At 36.1% G+C, this 12,500-nt stretch overlaps 1 protein-coding gene across 2 annotated transcripts in view; it reads right to left on the bottom strand.

The window, feature by feature from the left end:
• LOC106878942 (semaphorin-2A) overlaps positions 1-12,500 on the bottom strand; it is a 447,301-nt gene that overhangs the window by 159,298 nt on the left and 275,503 nt on the right. Inside the window, exon 1 of one of the 2 annotated variants that reach the window (XM_014928318.3) lies at positions 373-508. The exons of the other annotated variant lie outside the window; for it this stretch is intronic. The gene's annotated coding sequence lies outside the window, so the exon portion shown is untranslated. Of the gene's footprint in view, positions 1-372; positions 509-12,500 lie in introns of those variants that run through there. 2 annotated transcript variants of the gene reach the window in all.

The raw sequence follows: 12,500 nt of genomic DNA, 5'->3' as shown, positions 1-12,500 counted from the left end.
CTTGTTGAAATTTGTAATAGACCTAAATAAATATAACTTGTATTTTTAAAGATGGTCTTTAGGATAATGTGACATATTGAACTTCATTCATATAGAAGCAATTAAAATATAGCTATGAATAAAAAGGTGTGTAGATTATGAATTTTGATTGAAGGAATGGGGTCTCAAAACAAAAAGTTGCAAGGGACCTCTAAAAGTCATGTGATGGAGCTGTATACTCAACATATCAGTGTCATTATTGTGATCCATGTTTTCATGCAAGTTACTGGATTTGTCATCCACGTATTACTGAAATGGTTGTAAATTGTACAATAAATGCAATGCCAACAAATCCGTTCTTCGTTTGTTATAATACATATGTGCTGTACTTACTGTGATCTTCCTTCCTGAGACTTTGAAGTAGATTAGTGATAAAGGGTTTTATATCTAGTTAAACTGACACAAATCACCATGGAAACTTTTTTTTTTTAACTTCCCTTTGAAAGAAATCAGGAATGGTGCAACTTACCTGAAATAAAAGAAAACGAAAACATTAATTAGTTTTTGAGAAAAGTAATTAGTTTGCTAAAAACAAGAACAACAATAGCAGCAGAAGAAAGTTCTAGAGAGAGAGAGGAATTAATAAATGTTATGGCAATTTTGAGAAGGATTGAGAGAACAATGTGTGGTATGAAACCATTGGATAAAAGGAGGGCTAAGGATTTGATGGGGATGCTGGGGTAAAAGGAATTGATGAAACAGCTGGCAAGGGCGAATGGAGTGTGGTGGTATGGATATGTGTTGAGAAGGGATGAGGATCATGTTCTGAGGAGAGTGCTTGAGTTTAGAGTGAATAAACCTTGAAAGGTCAACCAAAGAAAATGTTGAGGGGACAGGTGGAGGAGGAGATTTTGGGGTGTTGGCTTGAGGAGGGAAGACGCTCAAAACTGGGTGAGATGGTAAGAGGGCGGTTGCTGTAGAAGTGAGGTAGATCCGGCCACCCCCGTTAAGGGGGACAAACCTGGATTCAAAATATTGGACAAAAAAAAGAAAAAAATTGCCAGGACCCGTATGCTGGAAAATAGGGTATTTTTCCTTTAATCACTTCAAGCTGTAATTTTGTAGTAGTCATTGATTAGTTAACTAATTGTTTCTTTAGAATTCTCACAATATTTATCTGGAAGCATGGTTGTGGTAGTGGCGGTGGTAGTGGTGGTGTTGAGGTTATCAAGTGAGACTTTACTAAGTTAGTATAATCTTATCAACTGAATTGGATACTGGTGTTTGTTTAAGCTTTTGACTTAACTACTTTCTTTGTTAGATTGGTAGACTCATTACAAACAATTAGTATCTTTAACATAGTAATTAAAACTTGGAGAGTTTGTTTTTTTTCTCTTGTTTTTTTTTTTTTGTTATTGTGAAAGTGTCAAGATGACCTTTGTGCCTTTCCCTCTAGAAACAATGAAATGAAACGGATGGCATCTAACAAAATTCAAAATTAGGATTGTAGTTTGATGTAGATGGCATTGACAATAAACAACAACAATAATGATGATTTCAAATTTTGGCACAATGCCAGCAATTTCACAGACGGTGGGGGCAGTCGAATAGATTGACCCCAAGTCATCAACTGGTACTTATTCTGTCAACACTGAAAGGATGAAAGGCAAAGTTGACCTCGGTGGAATTTGAACTCAGAACATGCAGATTGCTAAGTATTTTGCCTGGCGTGCTAACGATTCTCTCAGCTCACTACCTTAACAACAACAACAACAATAATAAAAACAAAAACAAATGGTAATTCTTTCAAAGTTTTGGCACAGGGCCAGAAATTTTGAGTGGATAGGGTAGGGGTAGGTGGATACCATCAACCCAACCAGTGTTTTATCAAGCCCAGAGGGATGAAAGCCAAAAATGACTTTGGTAAGATTTGAAATCAGAACGTAAAGATGAAAGAGGTGCTTCTAATATAGGTAGAACACCTGTAATTGATGAGAAGTGGCTGAGTACTCCACAGATATATATATATATATATATATATATATATATATATATATATATATACCTTTAATATAATTATCAGATCAAATAAAGCATGATATACAATGTGAAAGACATTTTTTATTCTTAAATTACAGGCTACCCCACCGTCCTTATCTATCAACCCAGTTTCACTCACAAGGCTTGCGGAGATCCAAGTCTTCTAAAAGACATTCATCCAAGAAAATGCCATTCTGTAAAACTAAATCTAGGATATGATAGGAGCTTCACAACCAATACCACTCAGCCTTGTTTGCCTCCACCTCATAAATAATATACAGTCATTCATCAACATAATAGACACAAATTCATGTATAGAATATACTGTCTGATGCATCCAGAAAGATCAGTTGATGTTCAGTCACAGGACAAATGTAATAGGACAGACCAATAACCAAATATGATAGAACAGACCTATCTATCAATCGACCTTTTGATGTGGTTGAACAACCAATCCCAACCAGTTGAGATACACAGTACAGGTTGTACTGTTCATCCTTTCGATTGTTGAATACAAAATGCGGTTCACGAGACTGCTATTTGGGTGGTTTTCTGAAGTCACCATTTTACCCTTGCATGATAATTCAATACAAGGTTACCTATTTACATCATCATCATCATCCAGTGTTTTAAATCTGGGTACTGTCCCCATTAACAGGAGTGGCCGTATCTACCTCAATGCCATAGCAACTGAGGTAGGCAGATGCAGCCCACCCCAACCTTTGGGCTAGTTGGCTGGTGCCTGTTTTCCTTTGCTATCATGAGGCTTTTTTGGAGCTGGATTTTCTACAGGGAGCATGCCCGTACTTACCCCCAACCTCAGTCTCTAGAACTGAGTGGTCCCAAGACCAAAGCCTCTACCATGATTCTTAAGAAATGTGTTGGAAAACTAGCTCAGGAAGGTAGGGACGCTGCTCCATGAGACCCCTTTCGGAGCCCGCTTACCTAACAACTGAAAAGAAATGGAGTAATATGAAAGGAAGTGTTATATTCAGGAAAACAATGCATAAAGGGGTCGGGAATTGAAACCCCGATATTGTAATCATGAATGCAACAGTCTGACCATGAGGCCATGTACCTTTTAGTGAACTGTGTCATTCACAAGATGAGAAGAGATTGCAGAATGGTGGCTGCTCTACTGACCATGTCACTCCAAACAGCAAATGGAGTCATATGCAAATGATCCTTTTCACCTCGATCCCATAGAAAAAAGAAAAATGGGGATTCTGCTGAAGTGACACCCCAAGATCAAAGACATTCCAATCAGGAGCATTCACTCACACTACATTACCCAATGATGTGTTCCTGTTACTAAATTGGACAGATAGCATGATCTGAGTGAGATTTGACTGCTATTTTTAGCAGGTTGAATGATCAGATAAAAATCCATTGTTCATCTGTCTAGAGAAATGAACAAGGGACAAGAAAATGGAAGATGATGGAGAAATGAAAAAACCCACTCCCAAATTCAGAAAAAAAAATAACAAAAACAAAACAGAAGTCAAAAAGATGAAAAATAACAATACAAAACCTCAACAGGAAACTTTTGTTCTGATAAGAAATAAATGTGAAGAGGATGTAGAAAGTTTAAATTCCAGTGTTCCAAAGAAGGCAGTCAAAGAGGAGAATATGGCGCTACTATTAATGGCGTGTTTATTAGTTTGGTTTGTATCATGTCAAAAGAACATTGTAATGAACACAAACAACCCAAAGACCGCAGGGAATGGAATTTTGTTATCAATAAACAATAATATTACATCTACAATTCATATCAAAATATATAAATTGTCGGAAAATTATGCTGTAACATTTACTTAGCCGTTTATAAACAGAATATCTGTGTGATAAGCGGAACTAATGCAAACAAATTTAGCTCTTCATAGTTTCACGAATAAATACAACTGTTAATGAATTCCTGCAGCCAATGAGGAGTTGTTTGTATGATCACATGTTGTGTTAGAGATTGTAGCCAAAGGACATGTTAGATAATACAGTTCTGCTTGCCCCGAAACAGATGCAATGGTCAGAGCTGCTGTTCATAAGTCATCTGTATGAGGTATTTCTCAGACTAAACAATAAAGACAACTTCCTTCCAACCATGCCCTACTAGCTAAAAAAAAAAAAAAAACGAAAAAAGAAACAGGTATGGTTGTGTGGTAAGAAGTTTGCTTCCCTACCACATGGCTCTGGGTTCAGTTTCACTGTGTGGAACCTTGGGCAAGTGTCTTCTACTATAGCTGTGGGCTGACCAAAGCCTTGTGAGTGGATTTCGTAGATGGAAACTGAAAGAAGCCCATCACGTGTGTGTATGTGTGTGTGTCCGTGTCCACCATTCACCACTTGACAACCGGTGTTGGTGTGTTTACATCCCCATAATATAGTAGTTCAGCAAAAAAGGCCAATAGAATAAGAACTAGGCTAAAAATTCTTCTAGGCAATTCCCCCAGCATGGCCACAGTCTAATGACTGAAAGGAGTAAAAGGTCAAAGTTAAAGAATACTTTGGGTAATTAAGTACTCTTGCATATAGTACATCTGAAAAACAGAGGAGACTGTCACATCTGGAAAGCCATTGAACATAAATCTTAGATCAGAGCTAACCAACAACAAGTATTAAAGAATTAGAACTAACAAATGAGTGTCTATATGTTTGCTTGGATTGTTAGTAATAGCAGTCAAATCAGCCTCGAATTCCACTGTACGCTTTCATAAAACAAAGGACACATTGGTTAATGTATTGAAAGACAATGCTTGAAAAACAATAATGAACAGCAAAACAGGGGGGAGTGTTTACAGCAAAGAACAGCCACGCAATCAACACAGAGATTTGAGGCTAAGTAGCAACATCAAAACAACATATTAATGAATTTGTTTGTGTAGTTTATGCTCTCTGTTTTTAAATTTGCAATTAGAAATGGCTCGTTAACTAATTATATTTCAATAAACTTTGACCAGAGAACTGAAAAGATACAGTAACACTTCTCACTGTATACTTTATATCTGTCTCAAAAATTTTCTTTTACTCATGCATCTTTATATATACAAATAGATAAATAGATAGATACATAAAGAGATAGATAGATAGATAGATAGATAGATAGATTGAAAAACTTTCTTTTATTGGCCACACAGGGCTGCACACAGAGCGGACAAATACAATTGTAGAGCTTTTCTTTTAGAAAAAAACAAAACAAAAATAGGTAGCTAGCTAGATAGATAGATAGTTAGATAGGTAGGTAGATAAATAGATAGATATATAGGTAGGTAGGTAGGTAAGTAGGTAGGTAGATAGATAGATAGATAGATAGATAGATTTATATATATATATATATATATATATATATATATATATATATATATATATATACACACACACACACACGCATAGATAGATAGATAAATAGATAGGTAGGTAGGTAGATGGGTGGATGGAACTCTTTGTGCACATGTACTCACACCCAAATATTATTATCAGCATCAATCTCATAATTTTACATCTGCTTTTCTATGCTGGCATGAGTTAGATGAGCAATCATGGATCTGAGTTAGATCATATTTAGAATTACTGCTTGGTTATACAGGGCGAAAAATCATATCTCCCATGTTAAGGGGCTTCTCTTCTGCTAGACACCCTTTCTATCACAAACCACTTTGAAGTGGGTATTGGGTGTATTTTACTCTGATGCCAACATATGAGACGGGCGGGGGGGGGGGGGGCAGAGGGAGGGAGGGAGGAAGTTGCTTTGTACTCTGCATAAATAGAGACTTCTTCCTACATTAGAGCAGGTATATGATCAAAGACAGTCTAGGCAGTACCACCACCACAAACATGCTTATGTGTGTGTGTGTTTATGTGTTTCTCTGTGTGTGTGTTTGTATGAGCGTGTGTGTTTGTGTGAGTGCATGTGTGTGTATATATGCATGTGTGTGCATGTATGTTAATGCATTTGCAGGTGTATATACGTTTCGGTATCACAAGGATTGGTGCAGTCCTGTAGAACCGTCCAACCCATACCAGCAAGAAAAACGGATGTTAAATGATGACGACGACGATGACAATGATGGTGATGTATGCAAGACTGCAAGACTTTGTAAAGATGGTAATGGACTCGAGTAAATGGCGGCAGCAGTAGTGATGATGATGATGATGGTGATTATGATGATGGCGGTGGTGCCGTTTAAGGTTAGGAGGGTGTTGGTGTGAGTGGTAGTGGCGGCAATGACAATGACGTTTCAAATAAAATGCCACATATAAAAGAATTACGTACAAATAACAAGCAAAGAAGACACATTAACCATGTGGTTTAGGTCACATAACTGTCTAAAAGCACCTCAGTCATTCCCTCCGCTTTTGTCTCGATCACATTTTCATCCATCCCAGCATAAAGCTTATAGAAAATCTTCAGAGTCCTATACAAATACTGGAGTTCATTCATTCTTCTATAGCCTTAACTACTCATTAATCTGTGTTCCATATATAAAAAACAGCATATATATGCATTATTCATATATAAATATATATATATATATATATATATATATATATATATATATATGTTTTATACACATATATATGTCTTATGCATATATATTTATTCTTTTCTATTCTTTTATTCTTTTACTTGTTTCAGTCATTTGACTGCAGCCATACATACAGACACATGCATATATATATATATATATATATATATATATATATATATATATATATGTATGTATATATATATGATGGGCTTCTTTCAGTTTCTGTCTACCAAATCCACTAACAAGGTTTTGGTCGGCCCGAGGCTATAGTAGAAGACACTTGCCCAAGGTGCCACGCAATGGAACTGAACCTGGAACCATGTGGTTGGTAAGCAAGCTACTTACTAAACAGCCACTCCTGTGCCTATATATATATACATATATTTCATTATTTTCATTTTCGTCTTATCTAGTTTCAGCTCATGAGCTGTGGCCATGCTGGGGCACCGCCATTATATATATATATATATATATATATATATATATACACACACACACACACACACACACATATACCTACACATACACACATATAGATACATATATAAACATATATATATATATACATTCATATATATATATATATATATATATATATATATATATATATATACACACACACACATATATACATATATACACAAATATATACATATACATATATACACGCATGTATACATATATGTACATACACACATATATACATATACGTATATACAAACAAACATACATATGCAGAGTGCGATGGACAAATTGTTGCCATTTTATATTTTATTTCTTTTTGATTTTGTTGACTACACAGTATAGTAGGGTCAGTTGGGCACCATCTGTGAGAAAAACAGCACCATGATGAAATTCACTCCGCCAGAAAGTTGGAAGTGACATGATCACATTGTAGCCTTGTGCCGCTTCTTGGCTTACTGGTCCTCAGTCAAACTGTCCAACCCATGCCAGTATGGAAAGAGGATTTTAAACAATGAGGATGATGATGATAATGATGGATAGGTGTCCTCACCTTGTTTGTTGCTACGACAACGTTTCGGCTGATGTACTCTCCAGCCTTCATTGGGTGCCCTGGTGGAATTTCGGCCACCTATCCATCCATTATAACTAATGTAAAGTAATATCTCCCAGTTCTATATTTAAGAGATGAGGAATTATGTACATTGTTTACAGTATTTACATTTGACAGATATTTGTTCTAATCTTGTTTGTTGTTAACACAACGAGGGTATATCAGCCGAAACGTTGTGTTAACAACAAACAAGATGAGAACAAATATCCGTCAAATGTAAGTAATGTAAATAATGTAATGTCTTCCAATAGCTAAACTAAACATGCTCTTTTCAGAAGACTGGAAATGAGCATGCATGATGATGATGATGCTCATTTTCAGTCATGCAGGTATGGACAAGCACAAACACACACACACACACAACTGATATTAGCATCAAAGAGGTGCCATATTGAGAGAATGTGATGTGAAAGGCATCAATCAGTAAAATCCAGGCAAAAAAAAAAAAATAATTAAAATAAAATAAAATAAAAAAAGGAAGACTATGAAGAAATGAATAGGGGTATTATAGAGTAGCCGGGAAGGGTACCCTTATATCTCAAGTTCAGAAGACGTTTTTTTTTTTTTTTTTTGTTCTGTTGACACGTCTGTAGCAAGATAATAAAGAACCATGATGAATGGGAAGACGCTGTTGGATCCATCTAACCCATACCACCATGGAAATATGAATGTAAAACAAAAGACGATGACGATGATGGTGATGATGATGTCTGATGATTATTATGACGATGATGATCATGATGACAACAACAATGATGATGATGTTGATTAAAAATATGTTTGTGTTTGTATATGTGTGTATACATGCATACATATATATATATATATATATATATATATATATATATATATATATATATACACACATGACGTTAAATGATGATGATGATGATGGTGATGATATTTGTCAACAACTGACGAAGGGCGGGTCCCATACCTTTATGCAAACACATACACACACGCACACACACACATATATATATGCATGTATGTATGTATACATACAGACATATACATACATTTGGGTGTGTAAAAATTTGTTTGCCATAGATATTGTATATTTATATATAATGTAAATGATTCTTGTGTAGGTAGGTATTTATGCATTCATACGTTCACCTAGAGTCGCATACGTAAACATGTCTATGCATACCTGTATGTGTATACTCATGTGTGGGTGTATATATACATACACACACACACACATATATATATATATATATATGTATATATATATATATATATATACATACACACACACACACATATATATATATATATGTGTGTGTGTGTGTGTGTGTGTATATGAAAGCATAAATTCTACAGCAGTGTCCTTCTATTTATTTGTACAATCTCCTTTGAATGGATTGTCTTGCAACACAAAGAACAATTTGAAGAATTCTGTAGAGTTAATCCTGTGTCTCCATCTCAATAGGTTAGTCAAACAATTCTTCACAATGATCCTGTGTTTGGTCTCTTTTAACCAAATGCCATTCATTAAGTCTTTTCAACTGGCACCATGTGACAGGAGTCATTTTTTTTTTCTATTTTGCTTTTATTATTTTGTTTATGTTTTAAACTGTCTCTGTCTCACTGTCTCTCTCTCTCTCTCTCTCTCTCTCTTTATTTTTACTTCGTTTTTAATATTGAAACTATCATAATCAAAATTTACTGCTATTCATTGAAAAATAAAGATATTGTCATCATCATCATCATCATCACCATCGTTGTCATCATCATTATTATCATCACCATTTAATGTCTGTTTTCCATGCTGTCATAGGTTGGGCAGTTTGACAAAACTGGCAAAACCACGAGCTGCACCACGTCCCAGTCTGCATTTGCAAGGTTTCTACAGCTGCATGCCCTTTATGATGCCAACCACTTTGTGGGAAAATAAAGCATGAGAACGCAGGACCTGGCGCCAGTCCTGCTTCTCTTCAGTTCAAAGATTTGAGCAAAGTCAACTCCAGCAACAGGACCAACTTCGTACAAGCATGAAGGCATGCTTGCAAAACACTGCTCCTCTAAATGGAAACCTTACCTGCAATTGTGGTTTTGTGGCACGAAGCGTAGTCGTTGCCAGTGGCCGTTGCCAATGACTACATGCTAAATGGATTATGTATATATATGGTGTGTGTGTGCGTGTGTGTGTGTTTGTGTATGGCAAATGAAAGACGGAAGATGGAATATACGAGAATTTATTATCAATCACGTCAATTGTTTCGACACATCTAGCATCGATCCCTCATAGGTGAGACACTCAACAACTGGTTCAGGAGCATCCGGTGGTGCAGATGTATCTCGTTGGGTGGGAAATAAAATACTAAAATACAACTCGTTAAAATAACAGTTTTGCAATGTAACTTCACATTTTGTAGAGAGAAAAGCAACCAGATGGAGGAAAAATCTTCATTTATATAGAAGATCAAAAATAAAATCACAGATAGGAAAAAAAGAGAAACAAACACACAATATAATGAGAAAAGTATTAAAAATAACCGTAAACAAATATGGATGTATAAACACCCTCAGACAAGCTGCATGGTGCGAGTATGTATGTATGTTTAAATTCAGAACCAACTAAAATATATAGCCACGACAATAGTTGGAATGGTTGGCGTTAGGAAGAGCATCCAGCTGTAGAAAACCATGCCAAGTCATACTGGAGTCTGGTGCAGTTTTTTCCAGCAAGCCAGCCCGGTCAAACCCCGTCCAACCCATGCCAGTATAGACAATCGACGTCAAATGATGATGATGGTGATGACGTGTAGTGTTTATTTATACTTTGGAAGCTGATGCTTCAATTTATTGTTATTTGGAATTTCGTGCTTTTGTACATTTTGTTTGGATATCTGGAGAAGTATGGTAAACCAATAAAGAAACTATTGATTTCTTTTTTCTTCCTGTCCCTACGGAATTCATCCTACAGACGTTGAAAACAGGCAAATAAAAAAAGGAAGAAGAAAAGAAAAGAAAAGAAAACCAACAGCAACCATATCTCGCTCAGCAATTTGAGAGAACCAGAAAACAATGGTGGTTCTTCTTCTTCTTGATCTTTCTTATCAGTTAAGTTTCCTTACAAAAGAGTTCCACAGCAGCACCAAGCTATAAATATGGTTTCAAGATAACAAAATAACCTTGTGTTTGATCCTCAGATCATCTCGTTTTGTTGATTTTAACCTTTACCATGCTTAGGCATGTTACAGTGCTATAGAGTTTTCTCCCCTGTAGCAGCAGCAGGTACATTGTGTCTCATTGAAAAGGGAGAAAACTCATGCAGTGACATGATGTTCCTCCAGCATGTTAAAGGTTAATAACTGAATCAAAGGAGGAAGGGGAACCCTCAAATCTTTATCTTTTCAGGGTCACTGTGACTGGTAGAAGTAAGTAAGTTCCTAGTTCTGAAAAAAGTGGGATCTCTCAAAGGTATCCAGGGGTTTGGTCAGAATATGATGTTAACCAGGGCAACAATTGAAGACCACCAACTGCTGTTACAGTCAAGTACTGTTGTTGTTGTTGTTTGTGTTACTACCAACTGTGAATTTAAACTACACTATAGTTCGTTTATTAGAGCTTAATGAAACTTAATCATTGACGGAGCCAGGGTGGAAAGAACACAAATTACCAGCATATTTTACTAATTGAGATTTTGCATTTTCATTACAAGCATCAGAAATAGTCCTTTCTGCTATAGGCACAAGGCCTGGAATTTGGGGGAAGGGGATAATCAATTACATCAACCCCAGGAGTGCAAGTGGTATTAATTTCACAAAATGCTTTGTGGTCTTTGTTCCAGCTCTTTGCATTCTAATTTTAAATCCTGCCAAAAGGATGAAAGCCAAGGTCGACTCTGGCAGCATTTGAACTCAGAATGTGAAGGCAGACAGAATACTACTAAGCATTTCACCCAGCATGCTAACGATTCTGCCAGCTCACTGCCTTACATGCATCAGAAATGGTATTAGATTAAAATAACCATGGCTCTTTTAATTTAATACTTCTTCTGTTGCACATAATGAATTTTATTCAGCCAACCAGCTAATTGCAATAGTTTTTATGTTCTGAGTTCAAATTCCACTGGGGTTGACTCCACCTTTCATCCTTTTGGGGTTGATTTAATTCGGCTGACCGCTACCCTCCTTGAAACTGCTAGCCTTATACCAAAGTTTGAAACCAATATTTGAATTAATATCTTACACAGGGTGGCCCAAAAGTGGGTTTACAGTTATTCAACTATCTCTTTTGCATTCACATATTAACATTTAGATCTTAATTATAAAAGAAATATGAAACCCTTATTCTATGCTAATCTAGTTAATTTTGTCAAGCTCCTTTTCAGTTTGTAAAACAGAAATTTAAATGTAATAAAATGTTTTAAAAGGAATTCAAAGTGCCTACGTGATAACTATAAACCTACTTTTGGGCCACCCTGTATAAGATTTGGGATGACATTTTTGGAGATATTTGTCTTGGGGGTGGAAAAGTACATTCTGTATGTCATCAAATACAGGATATCTTTTCCAGTTTATACTGGTTCCTCTTCTGAGGATCAGAACTGTGCCCTCTAGCATGCAGGAAAAGTTATACGGGATGAATAAGTCTTTGTGCCAGTTAGCCTACATGGCCTTTCTTTGGATGTGGTCTTGGGTGATTAGCACTATGTCGGATATGAAAGCAGTATTTATTCCCATTGAGGGCCTGACAAGAACTTTGTAGAGAGACAGCAATTTCTTTGAAAGAAGAAAAACAGAAAGGAAAAACAAAATGATATAAGACAACGATAATAGCCTCTCCTGGTTGTTTTGAGAGCCAACCCGACCGATGCACTCAATCTTGGCTATGCTATCTACTTCACTTTGAAGTTTGAAGATAAAGTGAGA

Source organism: Octopus bimaculoides, chromosome 8, assembly GCF_046866305.1.
Source record: "Octopus bimaculoides isolate indiv1 chromosome 8, ASM4686630v1, whole genome shotgun sequence".
Taxonomy (NCBI): Eukaryota; Metazoa; Mollusca; class Cephalopoda; order Octopoda; family Octopodidae; genus Octopus; species Octopus bimaculoides.
The sequence above is the reverse complement of the archived record's forward strand: the minus strand, read 5'-3'. Positions and strand labels throughout refer to the sequence as shown.